Source organism: Pagrus pagrus (assembly GCF_965226575.1).
Source record: "Pagrus pagrus genome assembly, chromosome: 21".
Lineage (NCBI taxonomy): Eukaryota > Metazoa > Chordata > Actinopteri > Spariformes > Sparidae > Pagrus > Pagrus pagrus.
Window position 1 is genome coordinate 27180556 of NC_140208.1, and position 26415 is coordinate 27206970.

Genomic DNA, 26415 nt, shown 5'->3' on the forward strand with positions numbered 1-26415 from the left:
TGAGTTGGTTTATGTACACACTGAGAGAAGTCAATAGAGTCTAATAATGAGATAAATGCAGTACTAAGGCTATCATTAACGACATCCACATGAATATTAAAATCACCTACAATAATTACTTTATCTGATTTGAGGACTAGACTTGATAAAAACTCAGAGAATTCAGATAAAAATTCTGAGTAAGGACCAGGTGCTCGATACACTACAACAAATAGAACTGGCTGTAAAGTTTTCCACGTTGGATGTGAAAGACTCAGAACAAGGCTTTCAAATGAGTTATAATTTAATTTAGGTTTAGGAATGATTGACAGACTTAAGTCATAAATAGCTGCAACACCACCTCCTCGGCCGGAGCCTCGAGGAATGTGAGTATTAATGTGACTGGGTGGAGTGGATTCATTCAGGCTGACATATTCTTCAGGATGCAGCCAAGTTTCAGTAAGACAGAATAAATCAATATTACAGTCTGAAATTAAGTCATTTACTAGTACAGCTTTCGATGACAGGGATCTGATATTTAGGAGTCCGCATTTAATTCTCTTGTCTTGTTCTGAGATTGCAGAGTTGCTGTTAATTTTTATTAGATTTTCATGCACAACTCCTCTTCTGTGGACTTTTGATTTGATTAATTTAATTAATTTAGGTGGTCGGGGGGCAGACACAGTCTCAATGAAGTTTTGGGTGTGCAACTGATCTAATGGAAGCTCAGAGAAGCGTGTAAGACTGCAGCTCTGCCTCCTGGTCTCAACTCTGGGTTGTCAGGCTGGTTGTTGGCTAATGAAATGGGTTAAATTTCTAGAGATGAGAGCCGCTCCGTCCAAAGTGGGATGGATGCCGTCTCTCCTAATGAGACCAGGTTTTCCCCAGAAAGTCCGCCAATTATCAACAAAGCCCACATCGTTTGCTGGACACCACCTTGACAGCCAGCGATTGAATGATGACATGCGGCTGAACATGTCATCACTGGTTAGGTTTGGCAGGGGCCCAGAGAAAACTACGGAGTCCGACATTGTTTTGGCATAGTTACACACCGACTCAACATTAATCTTAGTGACTTCCGACTGGCATAGCCAGTGAAGCCAGTGAAGTCAGTGACATGCAGAGATGGGGCTTGTATACAGGCATAATGTATACAGATGGAGAGGAGAGGAGGAGAGAGAAGCTCAGTGTATCACTTGTCCCCCGGACTGGGCCTATAGCAGCATAACTAAGAGCTGGTCCAAGACAGGCCTGGGCCAGCCCTAACTATAAGCTCTATCGAAAAGGAAGGTCTTAAGTCTACTCTTAAAGGTAGAGAGGGTGTCCGCCTCCCGGACCAAAACGGGAAGATGGTTCCACAGAAGAGGAGCTTGATAACTGAAGGCTCTGGCTCCCATTCTGCTTTTGGAGACTTAGGAACTACAAGTAATCCTGCGTTCTGGGAGCTCAATGCTCTAGTTGGGTGATAGGGTAGTAAGAGCTCCTGGAGATATGATGGTGCCTGACCATTAACAGCTTTGTAAGTGAGGAGAAGGATTTTAAACTCTATTCTTGATTTTACAAGGAGCCAGTGCAGAGAGGCCAATACAGGAGTAATATGATCTCTTTTCTTAGTTCCTGTCAGTACACGTGCTGCAGCATTCTGGACCAGCTGGAGACTCTTTAGAGACTTGGTAGGGCAGTCTGATAATAGAGAATTACAATAGTCCAGCCTGGAAGTAACAAATGCATGGACTAGCTTTTGTGTGTCTTTTTGAGACAGGATGGGCCTGATTTTTGCAATGTTACGTAGATGAAAAAATGTAGACCTTGAAATTTGTTTTATGTGGGAGTTGAAGGACATATCTTGATCAAAGATAACTCCCAGATTCCTGACGGTGGTGCTGGAGGCCAAGTTAATGCCATCCAAACTAGCTATATCATTAGATAATGCATCTCTAAGGTGTTTAGGACCAAGTACTATAACTTCGTTTTTATCTGAATTTAACAGCAGAAAATTGCAGGTCATCCAGGTCTTAATGTCCTTGAGACATGCATGGAGTTTAGTAAGCTGATTAGTTTCATCTGGCTTTATTGATAGGTATAACTGGGTATCATCTGCGTAACAATGAAAGTTTTTGGAGTGTTTCCGAATTATATTTCCTAGAGGGAGCATATATAAGGTGAATAGTATGGGTCCAAGCACGGAGCCTTGAGGAACACCATGACTAACCTTGGTATACAGGGATGACTCATCATTAACATGTACAAACTGAAATTGATCCGATAAATGGGACTTAAACCAGTGTAATGCGGGTCCTTTAATGCCAATTAAGTGTTCCAGTCTCTGTAGTAGAATGTGATGATCAATGGTATCAAATGCAGCACTAAGATCTAGTAAGACCAGGGCAGAGACAAGTCCTTTGTCAGAAGTGATTAGGAGGTCATTTGTAACTTTCACCAGTGCCGTCTCTGTGCTATGATGTGCTCTAAAACCTGATTGAAAATCCTCATATAAACTATTGTTATGAAGAAAGTCACATAGCTGGTTGGCGACTGCTTTCTCAAGGATCTTGGAGAAGAAAGGGAGGTTGGATATAGGTCTGTAGTTGGCTAAAGCTTCTGGATCAAGATTAGGCTTTTTAAGGAGCGGTCTAATTACAGCTAGTTTAAAGGACTGTGGTACGTATCCTGTTAATAGAGAGGTTGATCATTTCTAGTAGAGATGTGCTAATTAAAGGTAAAGTTTCTTTCTTTCTTTCTTTCTTTCAGCAACCTCCTTCTCCTCTCTAATAGTTAAAATTTTATCATTAAAGAAGCTCATGAAGTCATTACTACTGAGCGTTGTAGGAATACATGGTTCAGTAGAGCTGTGACTTTCTGTCAGCCTGGCTACAGTGCTGAAAAGAAACCTGGTGTTGTTTTTGTTTTCCTCTATTAATGACGAGTAATAGCTTGCTCTGGCATTGCGGAGGGCCTTCCTATATATTTTAAGGCTATCTTTCCAGGCTAAGCGGGATTCTTCCAAGTTGGTGGAACGCCATTTCCTTTCAAATTTCCGTGATGTTTGCTTCAATTTGCGGGTATCCGAGTTATACCAGGGTGCTAACCTCCTGTGCTTTATAGGTTTCTTTTTCAGAGGGGCAATAGAGTCCAGTGTTGTTCGCAATGAGCCTGCAGTGCTATCAACAAGATGATCAATTTGTGAGGAACTGAGGTTAGCGGAGGAGCCCTCTATTATATTAAGACATGGCCTTGAATTTAGTGCCAGCGGTATAATTTCCTTAAATTTAGCTACAGCATTATCAGATAGACATCTAGTGAAGGAGTTTTTGCCTAATGGTGTGTAGTCCAGTAATAGAACTTCAAAAGTTATTAAGTGATGGTCTGATAAAAGAGGATTCTGTGGAGAAGCTGTTAGATTTTCAATCTCGATACCATAAGCTAGAACAAGGTCAAGGGTGTGGTCAAAACAGTGAGTTGGTTTATGTACACACTGAGAGAAGCCAATAGAGTCTAATAATGTGATAAATGCAGTACTAAGGCTATCATTAACGACATCCACATGAATATTAAAATCACCTACAATAATTACTTTATCTGATTTGAGGACTAGACTTGGTAAAAACTCAGAGAATTCAGATAAAAATTCTGAGTAAGGACCAGGTGCTCGATACACTACAACAAATAGAACTGGCTGTAAAGTTTTCCACGTTGGATATGAAAGACTAAGAACAAGGCTTTCAAATGAGTTATAATTTAATTAGGTTTAGGATTGATTGACAGACTTAAGTCATAAATAGCTGCAACACCACCTCCTCGGCCGGAGCCTCGAGGAATGTGAGTATTAATATGACTAGGGGGAGTGGATTCATTCAGGCTGACATATTCTTCAGGATGCAGCCAGGTTTCAGTAAGACAGAATAAATCAATATTACAATCTGAAATTAAGTCATTTACTAACACAGCTTTCGATGACAGGGATCTGATATTTAGGAGTCCGCATTTAATTCTCTTGTCCTGTTTTGAAATTGCAGAGTTGCTGTTAATTTTTTATTAGATTTTCATGCACAACAACTACCTGAAGAACGGCCGACTCCACTCCAAAGAGGATTTGACAGCAGCTGACCGAGACACACGCAGTCGTTTATGGCCAACGGTGGAAGCAGCAAGACAGAGGGGTGACAAGGTCTACTTTGTTGGAAATAGGGTGTTTGTGAATCTCAAATCCAGAACCGCAAGATTGAGTAACAACTTTTTCCACCAGGCTGCCAGAACCATCACCCCACCCTGTTGGAATTATGTGTGAATAAATATATTATCAGTTTTTGATTAGCTAAATCTTATGCTATTCTGTTATGCTGAAATCTGTGGAGAGCTTGACCACAGGACATTTACATATCTGCCACTTTCACCTCTAGCAACAAGTTACTCAACAAGTTGTTCTCTGTGCTCTGTGTTACACCAATGATATACGATCACGCCCAGTTGTCTGTGAATAAAAGTTATGCATGGGGGAGAGCTCGTTGGAAGACTGCTGATCAGACTCACAGTGCTGACACCTGTACTTCCCCTTTGCAAAGAAAGACAAACTCTGAGTCCGTGTCTGTTTGTGTGTATTTTATTAGAAAAAAAAGTATCGTGTAACAGGAAGACTCAAAGTAGAGGAATTAAAAGAGCTTGTAGGTAAATTAGAGGCAAGTGTTGCAGTAAAAGAGGGAAGAAAAAAACATAGGAAGGAGGAAGAGTTGACAAATGCCAAGAAATGGCTAGAACAGGCGTACAAAAGACAAGCAAATAGTACAAAAAATAAACAAAAGAGACAAGAAGACGCAAAAGCAATGTTTGTACGAAAGGAAGATAATGAAGGAGTAATTAAAGGTAGACGGAGGCCTGATCAACCTCCCGATGCTGACGATGTACAAGGGGCGGCGGGGGGAGAAGCAGTAACCCCCCCTATAACCAGGCCAAAAACATCAAAATCAACCCCACCAATATATCCCTCACTGGTCCCAAGTGAACTGCCTGAAGCAAAATCACTAAGACCAGCAGACAAAATAAAACCCCCAGTGAGGTACGAACCAGAGTCAATCTTTCCAATGATAGAAGTCCCAAATCCTGCTGCTACAGGTGCCGAAGACAGAACAATGTACGTTTTCAGGCCCTGGACACTAGCCGAAGCAGCTAATGCAGTGGCTGGAGTTCCATGTCCTGAAGACGACCCCGAAGAGTGGGTTAAAAATATGACAGAAATAATTCACTCTTACAGACTAAACGGCCATGAAGCAGGTGAAGCCATGCAATCCTCTCTGGGGAGAAAATGGGCCAGGGTCAAAGGAGACTATACAGGACGCACAGCCCAAGGAGCTGTATTTCCTTACCCCGCAGACAGTACCCTAGCAGGCGACTATAAAGCCCAATTAGATGCACTGTTTGCATGAGTAAAAAACGCTTCCGCCAGAAAAGCAGATTACACTCGTGTAAGTGCAGTAAAACAAAAACCCGGTGAAGACCCCGATGATTTTAAAGTGCGGATGGAAACTGTGTTCAGAGCAAATAGTGGAATAACCTTTGACGAGGCTAAAACAAGTGCTTACCAACAACAATTGAAACTGGCTATAGTAAATGGCCTCCAACCAGGAGTAGCAGCCTGGACCCGAAAACATTACATAGAGCTGGACACAGCTGGCGTCCCAGAAGCCATGCAATGGATAAGACATGCATGTAAACACATAGAGGGTAAAAAGGCTCAAAAGGGGAGAAGTGGAGACGTTTTCTTCCACGATGACACTGAAGAAGACAGTGACGCCTTCTTCCATTCGGGGGGCCAAGGCCGCGGGTATAGAGTAAGGGGAAGGGGCCGCGGGGGCTCTAGGCCACATAGAGGGGATAGAAGGTCTGGAGATAATGACCCAGATGCATGCTATCGTTGTGGGAAAAAAGGACATTGGTCAAAAGAATGTAGATCGAGCAGGGGAGGATACAGAGGGAGAACAAAACAATGGGGAGATAACAAAAATCCTCCCCCCTCAGCTCCTCCAGATGAGAACTGGAATCAAAAGTGACGGTCACAGACAGCTCCCAAGCCTGGCGATGCATCTCCTCCGTTGTTAGTGGATGTATACAGCGCATGGGAGGTGTTTAGTGCCATGACGGACAAACCAGAGATTACATTGGTAATAAATGGGAAAGATGTGCGTTTCCTGTGTGATTCTGGGGCCTGCAAAACTGTGCTAAGAAATAAAGTCCCAGGCCTCCAGGCCTCCAACGGGATTATTTGGGTCAAATCTGCTAATGGGGCGGTCAGCATGAAACGCATGTCAAAACCTCTGTATATACAGGATGAGAAATCTGGAAAAAACACTAAAGCACCTGTAGTAATCTCGCCGGATTGTCCGATAAACCTATTAGGCAGAGATCTAATGCAGCAACTGCAAATAGGTGTCATTCCCACCTCAGAGGGAATGAAGGCCGTGCGGCTAGACGATGAGTCTGGTGAATTGTATCACATAGACAACTTCCCGAACAAAGTGTTCTATTCTCTGGATCTCAGTAACAATCCATTTACTGATATCTCTGACAAACTGCTAAGAGCAGCCAAAAGCTCCCTAACTGAAGAGCATGACGACATGGAGACAGATCAGCTACATGTAACTATGAACATAGCACTAAAACCAGATGCTAAGTATCGAGAGAAACTGTTTGCTTTGCAGACATTCGAACTTAAAGTGCCATATTTGTACTCTGATAAGAAAACAGTTGCAGTAGCTGATGTGATCCTCCCTCGCGAAGCAAAGTCGTTATTCTACATGGGATGGACGCCACACATCTCTCTCTCCAAATCACCAGATATGGAGTGGAAAGACTTAGGTCAAATGGCTACCAGAGCCGCACGAGCCTCAGACTATAGAGAAATTGACAACGATGGGTGGAGTTACAGCCCATCTGCACAGATGTACAGAAAAACTTTAGGATGGAGCACCACTGCAGTCCCCGGACTGCATGATGTCTCTAGGTGACTAGTTTCTGCGTTTTTAACTGAAGAAGAAGAGAAACAACTAAAATACCTGCCTGCCTCACTGTGGACGAAAGGGCCTGAAGATGTCGGGTTAATGACAACAGCTGCTCCAGTAAAAATTAAACCAAAATCTGATTGGAGACCAAGGGTTAGACAATACCCTTTAAAAGCCGAAGCCCTTACAGGCATCCAACCCGTAATTACACAATTACTGGATGCTGGCGTGATAAGAGAGTGTCCCGACTCACCCTGTAACACACCCATCTTCCCAGTGAAAAAGGCAGACGGTACTAATTGCCGAATGGTGCAGGATCTCAGACAAATAAACGAAGCTGTGCAATCTCGCGCTCCTCTAGTGCCGGATCCGCACACTCTGTTAAACACTCTGCACCCAAGAAACAAATTTTATACCGTCATCGACCTGAGTAATGCATTTTTCTCTATACCTGTGCATCCTGACTCACAATTCTGGTTCGCCTTCACATATGCAGGAAAGTCATACACATATACTAGGTTGCCCCAAGGATATTGTGACAGCCCCACAGTATTCACGCAAGCAATAAGTAACTGTTTGTCTACCTTTAATCCACCAAAAGGAAGCCAAATAATTGTGTATGTGGATGACATTCTTGTAGCCTCACCGTGCAAAGACAGCTGCACTGCAGACTCTCTCGCCCTGCTGCAACATCTCTCAAAAACTGGAAACAAAATGAAAAAGCAAAAGTTGCAGTGGGTGAAAGAACGAGTTCAATATTTAGGCTACACTCTCAGCGCTCAAGGATGCGAGATACAGGAAGCACGAAAACATGCGATAGCAGACGTCCCAAAACCACAAAACAAAAAACAAATGATGACCTTTCTGGGACTATGTAACTACTGCCGAGCATGGATAGCTTCATATGCTGAGAAAACACAGCCACTATTGAACCTCATCTATGCCGAACCAATGTCAATGTCAGATAAAGTAAAATGGACTGAGGAAGCCACACACTCCTTCGAAAAATTAAAAAGGAGTTAATGTCAGCTACAGTGCTTTCTCTTCCTGACTATGAGAAGCCGTTCACTCAAACAGTGGACTGTAGACAGGGGTTTATGACATCTCTACTGTTACAGCAACACGGGGGGAAAATGAAACCCGTCGCGTTTTACTCAAAAAGACTTGATGCTGTGGCAGCAGCCCTACCACCGTGTGTACAAGCTATATGTGCAGCAGCAATGGCAGTACAACTGTCTGCCGACGTTGTACTTTTCCATGAGCTAATGTTACTAGTTCCTCATGCAGTTGATGTGTTACTGTTGCAGGCAAAGATGACATTCCTTTCTCCTGCACGACAGTTATCTTACACGGCTGTGCTGCTATCACAGCCTCATTTGACAGTCAAAAGATGCACAACCTTGAACCCAGCCACTCTACTGCCGACAGCAGAGGAGGGCGAGCCACATAACTGTGTTGAAAAAACTGAAGCTTTACATCTGCCGAGACAAGACTTAACTGATAAGCCCCTCTCCTATGGAGATGCTTGGTTTGTAGATGGCTCATGTTCTAAAGACGACAAAGGTCAAACCAGTTCAGGCTACGCTGTTACTCAACTACCTAACACTGTAGTGGAAGCTAAACAAATAGAGCCAAAACACTCAGCACAGGCTGCAGAACTAATAGCTCTGACACGAGCATTTTGGCCACTGGAAAAGACATTACGATCCACACAGACAGCCAGTATGCATTTTCAACTATCTTTTTCTTCGCTGCACAGTGGAAACGTAGAGGCATGATAACGTCTACAGGAAAACCAGTTACACATGCACAACTGCTAATGTCTCTTTTAGATGCAGTTCAGTTGCCACGCAAAATAGCTATATGTAAGTGTGCAGCACACCAAAAAGGCACTGATAGTGTCACTTGCGGTAACAGGTTGGCAGACGAAACTGCAAAAGCAGCAGCAGCAGGCAGTTTTGGTAAATCAGACATCTATGTTGTCTCACCCGACTCCTCACTTATAACACAGGAAGTCACAAGAGATATGCAACTGGTGGCGCCAGACACTGAGAAGCAAATGTGGGTAAAACAAGGAGCCACAGTTGATGACACAGGTCTATATACTGTTGATAACAAACCCGTCCTTCCACGAAGCTTATTTAAAGCTGCAGTAATATTGAGCCATGGGCCTTGCCATGTCTCAACAGGAGGGATGATAGACCTAGTACATCAACACTTTACTACTTATGGCTTTAACACCTTCTCAAAAAATTTCTGCAGATCATGTGTGATATGCATAAAACACAACCCACAGGGCAATCTAAGACCAAAGCGAGGACAATTTCCCGCACCAAAATACCCGTTCCAAACCCTGCACATGGATTTCATCGAACTAAATCAGAGTGGGCCTTACAAGTACTGTCTAATGATAGTGGATGCGTTTTCCAGATGGGTAGAAATATTCCCATCCAAACATGCAGATGCGCTAACAGTAGCAAAAGCTCTATGCAAAAGCATAGTGCCACAACATGGCATCCCAGAAACACTATACAGTGACAATGGTCCCCATTACGTGAACAAAATAGTGCAACAGATGGCTAAACACCTACAAATACATCTGAAAAATCACTGTGCTTATCACCCACAAAGCGCAGGCCTAGTGGAAAGAACGAACGGTACAGTTAAGTCAAGACTGAGAAAGTGTATGGAAGAAACTAAGCGTCCCTGGCCAGAATGCCTGGACTTAGTTAAGCTGTACATGCGAATAATACCTACAGAGAGAGGATTAACACCATTTGAAATAGTGAATGGCAGAGCCTTTAAACTGCCATCCTTCTCTCCAGACATACAGAAAGCTGTTGAAGAAACAACGTTAGCTGAACACATGAGGAAACTGTTTGAAGAGCAACAAGTATCAAATGCAAATTTACTGCCTTCTGATTCTCTTCCCCTCTCACAGAATGCCCAGAAGGTGAAACCAGGCGACTGGGTGTTCGTGAAAGTCATAAAGAGGAAGTGCTGGTCCAGTCCACGCTGGGACGGACCATATCAAGTGTTATTGACCACGCCAACGGCAGTCAAGATTGCAGAGAGAACTACGTGGATCCACCTCAGCCATTGTAAACTGCAGCCGTTCCCTGACTCACCGGAGTAGTGGGGAAGTCTGGGCTACAAAGGGGCTCTGTTGTATAGAAACACGAGTGTCTCAAACCCAGTGAAGAAATCAACTGATCCCTACTCTAATAGGAGTCACCAGAGTGTACGATGCAGAACATGGAGATGGACAATCCAGAGGATCCAACCCGACGCCGCCGACATGGACAGAGAGGGAGAGGGAGAGGACGACGATGCCGCATGTGGTGCAGAGAGTTATGGTGTAGTGTGATGTTTCTTGCACTACTCTTATTAGGATTCTTGGTGTGGTGGCTCCTGCGAAAAGAAAAAGAAAAGCCTCCAGTCGGACGACGGGAGCTGTCAGGTGAGCACGCACGCCACACCCACTACCCACATGGATTTGCCACCAATGAATGGTGGAGCTTCATGAACACCACCGCTCACCTAAACAACAAGACGAACTGCTATGTCTGCACACACATGCCAGTATCCACTGCTGCTCCTGGGCTGTGGCCGTACAACACCACAGCTAGAAAAACTCACTGCCTCATGAGCCTGGCCACACATCCCGGAAATAGAGCATCATGGATCAACGCCAACTACTCTGAGCCGCTGAACATCACCTGGAGTGACCTGGAGTGACCTGAAAACTGCTCAGGGAGCACAGACTTACTAGCATGGCCACAGATAAGCGAACCCTTGCCAGGGTTAGTTTATCTAAACAGACTCCAACCACGACAGCTGAACAAGTGTGTGCAAGGAAATGGAACTGTGAAAGTGGGGACTCTTCCAGTCCATCTGTGTAACCACACATACTCTTTTTGTCCGCCACTGAATCCAATTGCATGCATGGGCTGTCTCACCAAAGCCAACTGTGCTGCTAACGGAACTGAAAGACTGAAACAATGTAAGTCTGACATGAGCTGGAGACAGTCAATACCCACACCTGGATACCAGAACATCACCTTTTGTTCCCGCGTGGTCCCTACACCAAATGGTACACGAGTGTTAGCTGATTGGTACTGGCTCTGCGGACACAGAGCCTATCCGTCTCTACCACGAGGATGGGGAGGCACATGCGCACTCGTATCATTATCAGACCACGTGTTCTATCTTCCTGGAAACATCACCAGTCACCCCCATCACCGTCACCGCAGCAGGCGCAGTATGAACCTCGGTCTTGAGGACGTCCCCCGGGCATATCGCATCTGGTCAGGAGGAGCCAAATTCGGCCAGAGCCTGGTCCCAATGGTGGGACTAGGATACGTACGTGACCACGTTGAAATCAACAGATATGCCCTGCTGAGACACATCAACACCACTCTAAGCCTGGGCCGCTCACTGGCCAAGGAACAAAGGAGCATACGTGACATGGTGATGCAACATCGGATCGTGCTGGACCTATTGACAGCCTCACAGGGAGGAGTGTGTGCAATTGTGGGAGAGACATGCTGCACTTACATCCCTGATGGACTCAGTGATGGAGGAGACATTCACCAAGCTTTGCAAAATCTGACCGACCTCCAGCGATATGTGTTGAACAATACCCCAGGAGCGACCCCTTCTATGGACTGGTTCTCAGGATTTTTCTCTGGGAATTGGTGGCAAATACTGCTTAAAGCACTGGCTCCTGTTTTGGTGATCCTGGTATTGTTCTGTCTATTTGCTTCATGTGTTATTCCCTGCCTGCGTTCCATGTTTGAGAAGATGATTGCTAGAAGTTTTGTACAGATGCAGCTACTAGCACAAGGACGTGAGGCCCAATATGAGCTACTTAATCTAGCTGAGACGAATGGATGTGAGTATGAGGATGATTGCACTGATGTGTGACATGTGGGAGTAAGAAAGTATCACTCTGAACAAGCATAATGACGGTCTTACTTAAAGCATGATACATGACAAGTAAGTCTCTGATGAAACAGCATGTTCAAAACTGATAAACAGGAGGGAAATGTTGGAATTATGTGTGAATAAATATATTATCAGTTTTTGATTAGCTAAATCTTATGCTATTCTGTCATGCTGAAATCTGTGGAGAGCTTGACCACAGGACATTTACATATCTGCCACTTTCACCTCTAGCAACAAGTTACTCAACAAGTTGTTCTCTGTGCTCTGTGTTACACCAATGATATACAATCACGCCCAGTTGTCTGTGAATAAAAGTTATGCATGGGGGAGAGCTCGTTGGAAGACTGCTGATCAGACTCACAGTGCTGACACCTGTACTTCCCCTTTGCAAAAAAAGACAAACTCTGAGTCCGTGTCTGTTTGTGTGTATTTTGTTAGTGTTAAACCTAACACACCCCTATCCAGCTCACGCAAGGACTGACATTGAATACATACATACACACACTGCCAAGTGCAATACATCCTCCTTCCTCCTCCATTGCACTATGAGCCCACTATTGTTTGCACTTTTGCACCACCTTGCACTTTAATGCACACGTCCATATTTATGGGGACTTGTTTTTATACTGTTTATCTGTGTATCTTTTATATATACTGTTTTTATTTTTCTACTGTCCTACTGCCATGTGGAGCTGCTAAACGTATTTTCACAGTAAATGTTAGTGACAATGTTGACAGTGACAATAAAGGATTCTATTCTATTCTATTTTCTCACCAGTCAAAGACATGCATAATTTGTCAAGCTGATGCCACAATAGATGTACAAATACAAAGCCAAATTTCAGGAAGAAAATTTCTCATTTGTAATGGTTAATGGTTATTAGGGGCCAGGCAGCATACACATTAGGGGTCCCGGCCTTATTGTTATCTCCAGTTTTTTTCTTCTTCTTCTTCTTCTTCTTCTGCGGAAAATCCTACTTCCCATGCATGAAAAATCACCAAACTAATTGGGTTCTTGATCTTTGTTGTCATAGGAAATTGATTTTTATTCAGTGATTACGATTAGATGCAGATAGTAATTGTCTTTATTGAAGTTAAATTTAACATTTTGTTTTTACTCTTTTGAAATGACAGAATCATATCGTTGAAAGGATGTGGCCAGACGTTAATAACAGGGTAACCTACCCACTGAAAAGGGCTCTCATCCACCTTGTAGACCAGGAGGAACTCAACATGGAGGACAACTTGACACAGTATTGTGTGTCCACACTTACCTGTCAGGTGGCTCAGATTGGACTTGAGCGAATGGTGCAGTCCTGGAATGCACACAGGATCCAAGGTTAGCATACCACTTTTTAAATTTCCCTTTAACCCCGTTATGTACCTTTATAGGCATTGTATGTTTGTCATTGTGAATAGGCTATATTCTGAACAGCTGCAACACACTACCGGCCGATGAGAGTCTAATTGTAGTTATATATTATTAGATGTAGCCTAATTGGGAAAACACGGGCAGAAACTTAGTGACCTTGATACTGTTTTTCTTTTTGTTAGTTGTGCACGTTCCCATGACGGGCATGCAGTTCTTAGCAGGCAGGCACTTCTCGGCATAACAAGTCTGAAGCCTAATTTTGTATTTACTTCAATATCAGCCATTTTTAAAGAAAATATTTGAGGGAATAAATTATGGTAAAGCTCACTAGGCAAGACACGTTTATTTGTATAGTACATTTCAACAACAAGGCATCATAAAAAATATATTAATCACATTAATGTAAGTACAATTAAGTATATGGGATAGCAGACAGATATAAAAACTAAACAAGGCAGATAACACTAGAAGGGCCATAAGCGTCATTTTGACCGCTACATTTTAAACTCTACAATCTCTCATGTAAATACCCAATTGAGTGATGAATGCATTCATTGTGCCATGATGTTTTTTAAAAAAAAACAAAATAACACCGAAATGTACATTTTAACAAACTTAATTTCCCTGGTACAAAGTCAGAGTCACATCACCACACTTCAGCACCTTCGTGTTGAACAGCTCCGCTTGCTGTTTCACGGTGGGCGGCAACTCCCGTTTTTGTTTGCCCATGGTGCCAACCAGGCTGGTCTTCTTTGCCTGTAAGGCGGTGGCCAGTTTTAGGGACGTGAAGAAATTGTCTGTGGTAATGTTTCTTCCCTTCCCCAGGAATGGCTCCGCCAGTCTCAGCCCCACACTCTCTCCCACGAGCCGACCTGCGCTCCGTGTCTCCTCCTTCCCCAGACACGGAGACCCGTTCAACATGTATTTAGAGTTGACATCTACAGCCAACCAAAATTTGACTCCGAATTAATCGGGCTTATTCCTCATATATTGGGTGAACTTGCAGGGGGCCTTTGTGGGGAACAGCTGCTCATCAATCGTGATGTTAGCGTCGGATTTGTAGCAGGCTACACTAGTCTGGATGAACCGGTCCCAAGTGGCCCGCACCAGGGCAAACTTGTCGTCCTGCAGACGCACATGTCGGGTCTCCTTCCTGTCAAAGCGCAGGAACCTCATTATGTCCCTGAAGCGATTTATTGCCATCGTTTGTCTGAAAAATGGTAAGCCCCCATTCCTCCATATGAGCAGCAGAATAAGTGAATAGTCCAGGCTGTAACTTAGCGCAGGGCAGCGGAGCTCACCTTGAGCGTTGTATGCCGTAGCCGCCGGGGAAAGCCGTCTCATTTTCCTCGGTACAGACTCTGAGTCACTCTCTGAGGAGATGTTTTCGTGTACCCAGGAAAGATCGCTTTCATTTCTGAGCCCCTCCATCAGAATCACGACTGTCCAAGTTATGAAACATCTTCAGGGCTTCGGCAGTATTCAAATTAGGCTACTCTTCATCCTTTCCTTTTTAGACATGTTGTGAAGGCTCGACTCCATCGCAGACATAGCCCAGCAAACATTTTGACGTCTATTTGACGTCAAATCAACGTCGGTCAGGCAGGTCGATTCGACGTCTAGCAGAGGTGCTGAAATGAAATGTAACGTCCCTAAAATGAGGAGCTTGAGACGTTCAGCTGGGTTTTCTCTCTTCTTTTATTTCCTTTTAACACAGGCTACTGTGGGCCGTAGCCAACGCCAAAATAATCAAAACACTCTCAAAGTCCCCACACACGCTCCTCTCTACTTCCTGATCTCTCTCCCAAAAACAACCCCTGACCTCTCTGTCTCATCCAATCACAGACAAGTAGTCTCACACACTCCCTGTCATAGGTAGCTGCAATTGACTGACAGTTTCTCAACTTGGGATATGTTCACTGACATTCAGGAAACTCAGTAACTGCCTTAACGTTAACATTTCACCTTGATAACAACAGTATCACCCAGTGATCTACACATAACATGAGTGGTACACAAGCACCCAGTCCGCTACACTACCCCCCCTCCTCAAAGTCCCTCGCCCCCGAGGGGGCAAACAAAGTCTCTCAGGTGGACAGGAGGCCTGCGGTTCCTCCGAGGCCGTGTCTCACCAGGGGAAAGGCCCGGAGCGCGTGCCAGCGCAGGGGCAGGTAACTGGGGCTGGGTGGGGGAATTGGGGAAAAGGGAAAAAAGTTCAGTCTGTGGCGGCCGGTGCAGAACACTCTGCACATCAGAGGGGTTTTGCTGGCGAGTCAGAGCCATGTCCTGCGTCCCTTGTGTCCCAACCTCCTGTCTCTCTGGGGAGGCCACGCCCCGGTAGGGAGCCAGCCTATCACGATGCAGGGCCACTTTCCGTCCTCTGAGTGGCAACCGGACCCTGTACACAACCTCACCCAGCCTCTCCAGGATCTGGCAAGGCCCCACCCACTCACTGTCCAGTTTTGGGCACCTGCCCTTCTTCCTCTGGGGGCTATGCACCCAAACCAACTCTCCCACTTCAAAATGACGGCCTCTGGCCCGCACGCCGTAGTTCCTCTTCTGTCTCACCCCCGCACCAAGCAGCTGACCTCTGGCAAACTCGTGAGCAGACTCCAAACGGTCCTGGAGCCTCCTGGCATAGTCGGGGCCTGGAGGGTCTACAAAGGCGTCAGGGGGTTTGCCCACCATCATCTCTGCTGGGGTCCGGATCTCCCTTCCCAGCATGAGGAGGGCAGGGGAGCAGGAAGTGGAGTCCTGGACAGCAGACCGGTATGCCATCAGCACAAGGGGGATGTGAGTATCCCAGTCCTTTTGGTGTTTAGCCGTCACTATGGCAAGCTGTTGTGCCAATGTGCGGTTAAATCTCTCAACCAGGCCATCACTCTGAGGGTGGAGGGGTGTGGTGCGGGTCTTGTGGGAGCCCAGCTTCTCACACATGGCTGCAAACACACGGGACTCGAAATTCCTGCCCTGGTCAGTGTGAATTTCTTCAGGGGCCCCAAACCTGCTGAACATTCCCTCCACCAGTGCGTCCACTACGGTCTCTGCCTCCTGGTTTGGCAGGCTGTACGCCTCAGGCCACTTCGTGAAATAGTCCATGGCAGTGAGGATGTAGCGGTTACCCCTCTCTGTGAGAGGAAACGGCCCAAGGACATCAATCCCCACTCTCTCCATGGGGCACCCTGCCGGAAACTGTTGGAGCTGGGCATGAGATCTGTCTGTGGGGCCCTTCCGGGCAGTGCAGCTGTCACAGCGTCGGCAGTAGTCTTCCACATCCCGCCTAAGTTGGCCCCAGTAGAACCCCTGTCGGAGGCGGCGTAGTGTCTTGGTGATCCCAAAGTGGCCAGATCCTGGGGCTCCGTGTACTGCCCGGAGCACCATCTCCCTCAGGGCCCATGGTACCACCACCTGCCACCGCGTCTCTCCTGTAGCTGGTTCTTTCCATCCCCTCTGCAGCACCCCATCACACACACGCAGGTTTACAAACATCGACCAGAGTCCTTTTGTGGCTCGCGACAACATCGCAACCTCTTCCCATGCTGGTCTGTGTTGCATCGCCACCCATGTGAGCACTGGTCTGATGTCAACATCCTCTTCTTGCTTACTTTCCCACTCTGCCACATCCACAGCTGCCAGCCCAATACTGGCTGACGCCTGCTCGGGACCCACAGCTGCACATTGCACATCAGGTTGTTGTAACTTTGCCTCATGAGCCTCCCGTTTCTCACAGTGTTGGCAGCCATCAGTGTCACAGGGGCAGCGGGACAGTGCGTCAGCATTTCCATGTCGTGCCCCTGGTCTGTGGATCACAGTGAAGTCATATGCCTGTAGCTCTTCAATCCAGCGTGCCAGTTGACCTTCTGGTTCTCTGAAAGACATGAGCCACTGCAAGGCTGATCGGTCAGTCCTGACTGTGAAATGGAGGCCCCCAAGGTAATACTTGAAATGCCGTATGGCACTGACCACAGCAAGAAGCTCCCGCCTGGTAACACAGTAGCGACGTTCTGCCTTGTTGAATGTCCTGCTGTGATACGCCACTACTCTCTCACCTTCTGGTGTCACCTGGGCCAGCACAGCACCGGAGCCAACACTGCTGGCGTCTGTGTCGAGGATGAAGGGCAGGGAGGGGTCAGGTGGGGAAAGAATTGGGGCGTCCACTAGGGCTCTCTGTAGTGAAGTGAACGCTGCATGGCACCCTTCTGTCCACAGAAAAACTTCCCCTTTTTGCAGCAGGCGAAATAGTGGTGCAGCTATGCAGGAGAACCCCCTAACGAACCTTCTGTAGTAGGAGGCCAGGCCCAGGAAGCTCTTTAGGTCCTGCACAGAGCTGGGGGTGGGCCAGTCCTTCACAGCTCGTACCTTATCCTCCACGGTGCTGACACCCCCTCCCCCAAGTCTGTGGCCCAGGAATGTGACCTCACGCCTCATGAAACAGCATTTCTGGGGGTGCAGTTTCAAGCCCGCTGCCGCCACCCTCTCCAGCACCCGTCTGAGGGCCATGAGAGCTGACTCGAAGGTCTCCCCGTGAACCAGGATGTCGTCCAAGTACACCACACACTCCTGGCGGGGAATGTCAGCAAGGACCTCATCCATTAGTCTCTCAAATGTGGCGGGGGCATTACAGAGCCCGAAAGGGAGGACCTTGAATTGCCACAAGCCCCCACTGGTGATGAAGGCAGTTTTAGGTCTGGCCTCAGGAGCGAGGGGGACCTGCCAGTACCCGCTGCGCAGGTCCAGAGAGGAGAACCAGGAGGACCCTGACACTGTATCGAGGGCCTCATCAATGCGTGGGAGGGGGTAAGGGTCCTTTTTTGTCACCTTGTTGATGGGTCTGAAATCCACACAGAACCACCAATCCCCCTTCAGCTTTTTGGGGACCATGACAACTGGAGAGGCCCAGGAGCTGGTGGAGGGTTCAATGAGTCCAGCCCATTGCATCTCACACAGGGCTTTATCTGCCGCCGCCTGCTTGGCCAGGGGGAGGCGCCGAGGTCTCATCCTGATGGGCTGCTCATCTCCAGTGTCAATGTTGTGTCGTATGAGATCTGTCTGGCCCACATCATCCTCTGAAAGTGAGAAACAGTCTTTAAACTCCAGCAAGAGTTGCCACAGCAGACCTTGTTCACTAGAAGTCAGTCCATCACAATTTTTCTGCCAAACCTCTTTCACAGCCAAGACTCTCTCTCTGTTGTCAGGTAGAGAGGCAGGGACTGGTTGTGGGTGTAAACCAGTGGCAGACGTGGTGGGAGTCAGGAGGTGCAGCAGTTTTCCGCGGCAGCCGTTGCCTCACCTGCCAGAACTGTAATGGTGTGGGTGGCAGAGCAGCCAGGATGGGGTGGCCTTCTCGCCATATGGATGACATGTCCATCAGGAAAAGTGAGCGTTCCTCTCCCTGTGTTAATGACACAGTCCAATGCCCCGAGAACATCCAGCCCCAGAATACAATCATCTAGAGCCGCCACCCACACCGGGCAGCGAATTGACTTCTTCCCCACGGCCAGAGTCACTAATGCTTCCCCCACCATGGGAGCACGCTCTCCTGTTACTGTCTGTAGTTTCACCATGGTGGGGAAAATGGTTGTTTTATTTCCTATCAAACTAGGTTTCACCAGGGTTGCTGACGAACCTGTGTCCACCAGCGCAGGGCAGCACGTACCCCCAATAGTCACAGGAGTGTACCAGCAATCTCCTACCCAGGTCCGGCCCAGGACTACTAGGCGTTCAAGCTTACCGTCCAAGTCACTTGATGGTTGTAACACCCCCACCTGGCCGGTGCGCTGCGCTACATCCTCCTCTGGAGAAGGTTGGGACACAGTACAGGGGGCCCGCGCCGTCCCGATCACGCGGTCCCCTTCTCGTTTCCCTGGTTCTCACGGTTGCGTGGGCAATGCCGGACCAGATGGCCGGGCTGACCACATCCCCAGCAGACCCTTGACTGTTGCCTGGGCTGTCGCTCCTCCTTCAGAGTGGCAGCTCGCACTAGCTGGGTCAGCTCCCCCACCCAGGCAGGTTCTGTTGCGTTCAATTCAGTCCCACTAGCAGCCCTCAACTGTGGTGGTCTGTTGAATGAGGAGTCAGCGTCCAGCATTTCTCTCTCTGTTGCTAACTCCAAAGCCTCCTGTAGAGACCTTGGGTGAGCTAGTAGTGTCTGGACACGCAGGTCAGCTGGTAGCAGAGCTTGAAGATAATGGTCTCGGGCCAGTTCACTCTGGATGGCAGGTGGCATGTGAGCATAGGTGCGGTGAACTAGCCCCTCAATGTCGTTAGCAAGATCCCTTAGCGGCTCCCCAGGGCGTCGCTGACGGCTACACAGTTCAGAGCGCAGCAGGCTAGCTGCTGAGCAGAGCCCAAACCGCCTCTTCAGAGCCCCCACTAAAGCATCATAGTCTCTCCTATCGTCAGGGCTTAGCAGCAGCAGGCTGGACAGAGCGTCACCAGTAAGGCACATTGCCAGCTGGAGGGCTTTCTCTTTAGTAGACCACTCGCCGGCCTGGGCTAACAGTTCAAATTGGGCATGAAATGCTTCCCAGCTAGCTTTGCCATCATACCTGGGGGTTTTCATTGAGGGTGGGAGGGCTCCGCCACGCGGCTCACTGTGTCTGTTCATGTCCGTAATTTCGGCCGCGGCCGTGTCCCCACGGGCGGCGTGTCTGTCGTTGGAGCGGCCAGACGAGCCCAAGCCGGCCTCGGCAGCCATCCTCACCGTCATTTCTCTCACCCGGTCTCTGTGCTCGGCCGCCCTCCAACCCACGGTCGGGCTGTAATGTCCCCGTCCATCGGCGTCCTCCTCCCGCTTGATCCCGGAAAGGTCCCGCGGCAACATGCTTCCCAGATGCAGTCAAAGTCACCGCAGCAGCTAGCCCGATGTCACCCGGTGCAGGCGAATTCTGTTCGTCACTTCTGACACCAAATGTAACGTCCCTAAAATGAGGAGCTTGAGACGTTCAGCTGGGTTTTCTCTCTTCTTTTATTTCCTTTTAACACAGGCTACTGTGGGCCGTAGCCAACGCCAAAATAATCAAAACACTCTCAAAGTCCCCACACACGCTCCTCTCTACTTCCTGATCTCTCTCCCAAAAACAACCCCTGACCTCTCTGTCTCATCCAATCACAGACAAGTAGTCTCACACACTCCCTGTCATAGGTAGCTGCAATTGACTGACAGTTTCTAAACTTGGGATATGTTCACTGACATTCAGGAAACTCAGTAACTGCCTTAACGTTAACATTTCACCTTGATAACAACAGTATCACCCAGTGATCTACACATAACATGAGTGGTACACAAGCACCCAGTCCGCTACAGAAAGTTTTTCTGACGTCGGTCTTATGACCGACCACATTTCGACCGTTATTAGACCGCATCAATTCACGTCGTTTCAACGACATATCAACGGCTCACAGAGCAGGCTACTTCAATCAATGTCATTATTACGTCGTATAGACGACTTTTCAACGTCTCTACGTGACGTCTATCTGACGTCTAATCGATGTCGGTCAGGAAGGTCGATTCGACGTCTAGCAGAGGTGCTGAAATGAAAGTTTTTCTGACGTCGGTCATTTTGACGGCATCAATTCACGTCGTTTCGACAACATAAAAACGGCTCACAGAGCAGGCTACTTCAATTATTACGTCGTATAGACGACTTTTCAACGTCTCTACGTGGCGTCTTTTTGACGTCTAATCAACGTCGGTCAGGCAGGTCGATTCGACGTCTACCAGAGGTGCTGAAATGAAAGTTTTTCTGACGTCGTTTTCATGACCGACGTCATTTCGACGGCTCTTAGGCGGCATCAATTCACGTCGTTTCAACGTCGTTTCGACGGCATATCAACCTTTGTCAAAATACACGTGTAATGTATTGCATTTAAAAATATGTTTACCTAAATCGAGTTTCAACTAGTGCCTACATAACTGGCATTACCACATCCATACATTCTATTACAAGCACAGCTCTTGTGCTGTAGCCTATAGTCTACATGTGCAATTCTCAATGCTCTAATCTGCAACTATTTAAATTAACTTATCAATTTCAGCAAAAAAATCCTTAAAATGCAAAGAGGTCAAAAAGTCCAATAGACAACACCAGCAAATTTCACATTTGCCAACTTAAAATATCACAGGAATGGTGAACCTGGTTAAAACTTTCATAGTAAATAAACTCAGCTGTGATAAAGTTAAAAATACTCGAATAATGTTCACCCATACTGTAAAATACAAGTAGTACATGGACAAATCTCAGGTAAAAAAAAAAAGAAAGAAAAAAAAGACAGCATTCAGGACCAGATATATGTAACGAGTTATCTATATATTGAATAATTGAATAAAAAACGAACATGTTTATGGGAACAAATGTTTTATTGACTTTCTTTTTATTGCAGTCCTTTGGGGGTCTGCCCCTTGCCCCCGCTTCTTGGTGGGGCATGTTTAAGTTGGTTCTGAATCACACTCTCTATTTCTGCATCTGTGGCCTTTGGACTCCATCTCTTCACAGCAGCTGGAGAGAGGGCATAAGAAAAAAATAAACATTTTTACAGAGCGCCTATTCAGATGTTAAATGCACTTTATAGATGGCAAGAACAAATTGTTTTGGGAGTTGAAAGAGTAATGAAAGGACCACTTCTTAGAGCCACTCAGTAGCCTGAATCTGATGGTTCCTAATAAAGCCAGTAGGCATTAACAGTCTGTGCTATGGTAGCCCAGCTTAGCCCAGGATAGCCACATGCACATGAAGCACATTCAGTAATTTCAATTATATCAATCTTAGTTTCTTACACTTGATGACATGGAACATCTTTGTGGCTTTAAAAGGCACAACACAGAGATGCAACACTAAGCATAACTTCTCTTTCATGCAGGTGCCTGGCTGTACACACAGGGAGCACAATAGCACATTAGAGGTTTTCTTTTAAAGGACAATTCCATTTCATTTCAAACATGTGCTACAGTTTCGGAATACATTTACTCTAAAAGAATGAATTTGAAGATATTCCTCACTGTTGCTGCTGTTATGCATTAGCACCTCTGTCCAAGCATCATCACAACAGCATAAAACAGTGGCGGACGGCTCTGAGGCTGTATCCAAATATTCATATTCATTCAAGCCCCTCCATTCAAGTGTGTGTGTGTGTGTGTGTGTGTGTGTGTGTGTGTATCTCACCTGGTGTGCGTCTCACAATAAACCTGTGAAGTGAGGTAAATTGGACAAATAGTTATCAAAACAGGCCTATGCGAGGGACAGAGACACACAAATAGATTACTTTTATATGTAGAGAGATAGTGACATTGATTAACCTCTGAAGTCAATAAAAATGTAAAAATTTTAGTACGCCTAAAATAAAAAAAAACTGTAAGGATGAATAACTGCTTGTGGCTTCATCTGAGCATGTCAATGGCATTATGGGGCTGTAGCCACACTATCAGTGAACACTTGTTTCAGATTTGAAGAAGATGGCACAAAGTATGACCATTCTACACCTAAGCTGTGATTGACAGATAACCAGCCACACTGTCAGTCACGTCTCCACAATAAGCTGGCGCCCTCTGCCGTTGCGGTCGTGTAGCGACACCAGACAACTATCAGCATGTGTCAACGGTTAGACCCCGGTTATAAGACGATTTCTGGCCACATATCAATGTCCGTGGACCAGATAGTTTTCGGGAGCTGGTATGGACCGTATGGTCCGTCCCGTTTTTGGTGTATGTCAAGCGACACCTATAGGCCTGGCATATGAACTACAACGTTTTCGGTTGATCCGTCTAGATGCAAATATTCTTGAAACAATGCCGAGGAAGACGGAGAAAAAATAACGTTTTCGCCCGTCTGGACGGCCCCTTGAAGTGTTTTGGTTCTGTAACGATGCTAAACCGATAGTTGCACAGATGTTCGGCTCGGTTTAGCATCGAGCACCTCACGTAGCCTGTGAGCTAACTCAGGGCTAGTTTCACACGGCAGCTAACTCGGCTGCTAGCCGCCGCTCGGTTACGAATAAAAGCAAAAAAAAAACAGCTATCTGTAACAATACACGATGCAGCAACAAAATCAAAACTCTAACATGCAACTGATAAACGTATAATGTCTTACCAAACACGGTTTCATTTTAAATTACAGTACTTTTAGTAACTCAATCATTCTTGACAGTGTTTTTTCAGTTAAATATGTTTTCTTTGAGATCGTATTCCCCCTAATGTTCACATGTCGAAAAAAAGTCGAATTAAAGTCACGTCGTGACGCGACGTCGATTGGACGTCTTCATCTAGACGTAGGTCGAGAAAGCGTTTTCTGGCAGTGTTTATTCAGTTAAACCGCTCTAAAATGCATATTTAATTAGGTCATATTTGCCATGATATTATTTTATGATGTTGAAAAACAGTCGAATTAAAGTCACGACGTGACGCGACGTTGACTGGACGTCTTCATCTAGACGCAGGTCGAGAAAATGTTTGCTGGGTAGCCCTGAGTTAGCTCACAGGCTACGTGAGGTGCTCGATGCTATACCGAGCCGAACATCTGTGCAACTATCGGTTTAGCATCGTTACAGAACCAAAACACTTTAAGGGGCCGTCCAGACGGGCGAAAACGTTATTTTTTCTCCTCGGCATTGTTTCAAGAATATTTGCATCTAGACGGATCAACCAAAAACGCTGTAGTTCATATGCCAGGCCTATAGGTGTCGCTTGACATACACCAAAAACGGGACGGACCATACGGTCCATAACAGCTCCCGAAAACTATCTGGTCCACGGACATTGATATGTGGCCAGAAATCGTCTTATAACCGGGGTCTAACCGTTGATACATGCTGATAGTTGTCTGGTGTCGCTACACGACCGCCACGGCAGAGGGCGCCAGCTTATTGTAGAGACGTGACTGACAGTGTGGCTGGTTATCTGTCAATCACAGCGTAGGTGTAGAATGGTCATACTTTGTGCCATCTTCTTCAAATTTGAAACAAGTGTTCACTGATAGTGTGGCTACAGCCCCATAATGCCATTGACATGCTCAGATGAAGCCACAAGCAGTTATTCATCCTTACAGTTTTTTTTTATTTTAGGCGTACTAAAATTTTTACATTTTTATTGACTTCAGAGGTTAATCAATGTCACTATCTCTCTACATATAAAAGTAATCTATTTGTGTGTCTCTGTCCCTCGCATAGACCTGTTTTGATAACTATTTGTCCAATTTACCTCACTTCACAGGTTTATTGTGAGACGCACACCAGGTGAGATACACACACACACACACACACACACGCACACACACACACACACACACACACACACACACACACACTTGAATGGGGGGGCTTGAATGAATATGAATATTTGGATACAGCCTCAGAGCCGTCCGCCACTGTTTTATGCTGTTGTGATGATGCTTGGACAGAGGTGCTAATGCATAACAGCAGCAACAGTGAGGAATATCTTCAAATTCATTCTTTTAGAGTAAATGTATTCCGAAACTGTAGCACATGTTTGAAATGAAATGGAATTGTCCTTTAAAAGAAAACCTCTAATGCTCTATTGTGCTCCCTGTGTGAACAGCCAGGCACCTGCATGAAAGAGAAGTTATGCTTAGTGTTGCATCTCTGTGTTGTGCCTTTTAAAGCCACAAAGATGTTCCATGTCATCAAGTGTAAGAAACTAAGATTGATATAATTGAAATTACTGAATGGGCTTCATGTGCATGTGGCTATCCTGGGCTAAGCTGGGCTACCATAGCACAGACTGTTAATGCCTACTGGCTTTATTAGGAACCATCAGATTCAGGCTACTGAGTGGCTCTAAGAAGTGGTTCTTTCATTACTCTTTCAACTCCCAAAACAATTTGTTCTTGCCATCTATAAGTGCATTTAACTTCTGAATAGGCGCTCTGTAAATTTTTTTATTTTTTTCTTATGCCCTCTCTCCAGCTGCTGTGAAGAGATGGAGTCCAAAGGCCACAGATGCAGAAATAGAGAGTGTGATTCAGAACCAACTTAAACATGCCCCACCAAGAAGCGGGGGCAAGGGGCAGACCCCCACAGGACTGCAATAAAAAGAAAGTCAATAAAACATTTGTTCCAATAAACATGTTCGTTTTTTATTCAATTATTCAATATATAGATAACTCGTTACATATATCTGGTCCTGAATGCTGTCTTTTTTTTCTTTCTTTTTTTTTTTACCTGAGATTTGTCCATGTACTACTTGTATTTTACAGTATGGGTGAACATTATTCGAGTATTTTTAACTTTATCACAGCTGAGTTTATTTACTATGAAAGTTTTAACCAGGTTCACCATTCCTGTGATATTTTAAGTTGGCAAATGTGAAATTTGCTGGTGTTGTCTATTGGACTTTTTGACCTCTTTGCATTTTAAGGATTTTTTTTGCTGAAATTGATAAGTTAATTTAAATAGTTGCAGATTAGAGCATTGAGAATTGCACATGTAGACTATAGGCTACAGCACAAGAGCTGTGCTTGTAATAGAATGTATGGATGTGGTAATGCCAGTTATGTAGGCACTAGTTGAAACTCGATTTAGGTAAACATATTTTTAAATGCAATACATTACATGTGTATTTTGACAAAGGTTGATATGCCATTGAAACGACGTGAATTGATGCCGCCTAAGAGCCGTCGAAATGACGTCGGTCATGAAAACGACGTCAGAAAAACTTTAATTTCAGCACCTCTGCTAGACGTCGAATCGACCTGCTTGACCGACGTTGATTAGACGTCAAATAGACGCCACGCAGAGACGTTGAAAAGTCGTCTATACGACGTAATAATTGAAGTAGCCTGCTCTGTGAGCCGTTTTTATGTCGTCGAAACGACGTGAATTGATGCCGTCAAAATGACCGACGTCAGAAAAACTTTAATTTCAGCACCTCTGCTAGACGTCGAATCGACCTGCCTGACCGACGTTGATTAGACGTCAAATAGACGTCAAAATGTTTGCTGGGTAGTGTCTATAATACAGCAATATTTTTGTGGACATTATCAAACGGAAGAACTTTTATTTTGAAAAGCACAGGGCAAGGAAGCACATTAGCCAGTCAGAGGACCCTTTGGCTGCATGTAACTGTTAGCATAGTTTCTATTTTAGTTGGATACTGAATGACAAAATCACAGGTAT

At 45.8% G+C, this 26415-nt stretch overlaps 1 long non-coding RNA gene across 1 annotated transcript; it reads left to right on the forward strand.

Moving 5' to 3' along the window:
* Positions 1–9535: 9535 nt before the first annotated feature.
* On the forward strand, positions 9536–25864 carry LOC311250646. The gene is made up of 4 exons (XR_014621302.1): positions 9536–10431; positions 13053–13257; positions 24494–24516; positions 25207–25864. It is a non-coding gene; the product is annotated as an uncharacterized lncRNA (long non-coding RNA).
* Positions 25865–26415: the final 551 nt, after the last annotated feature.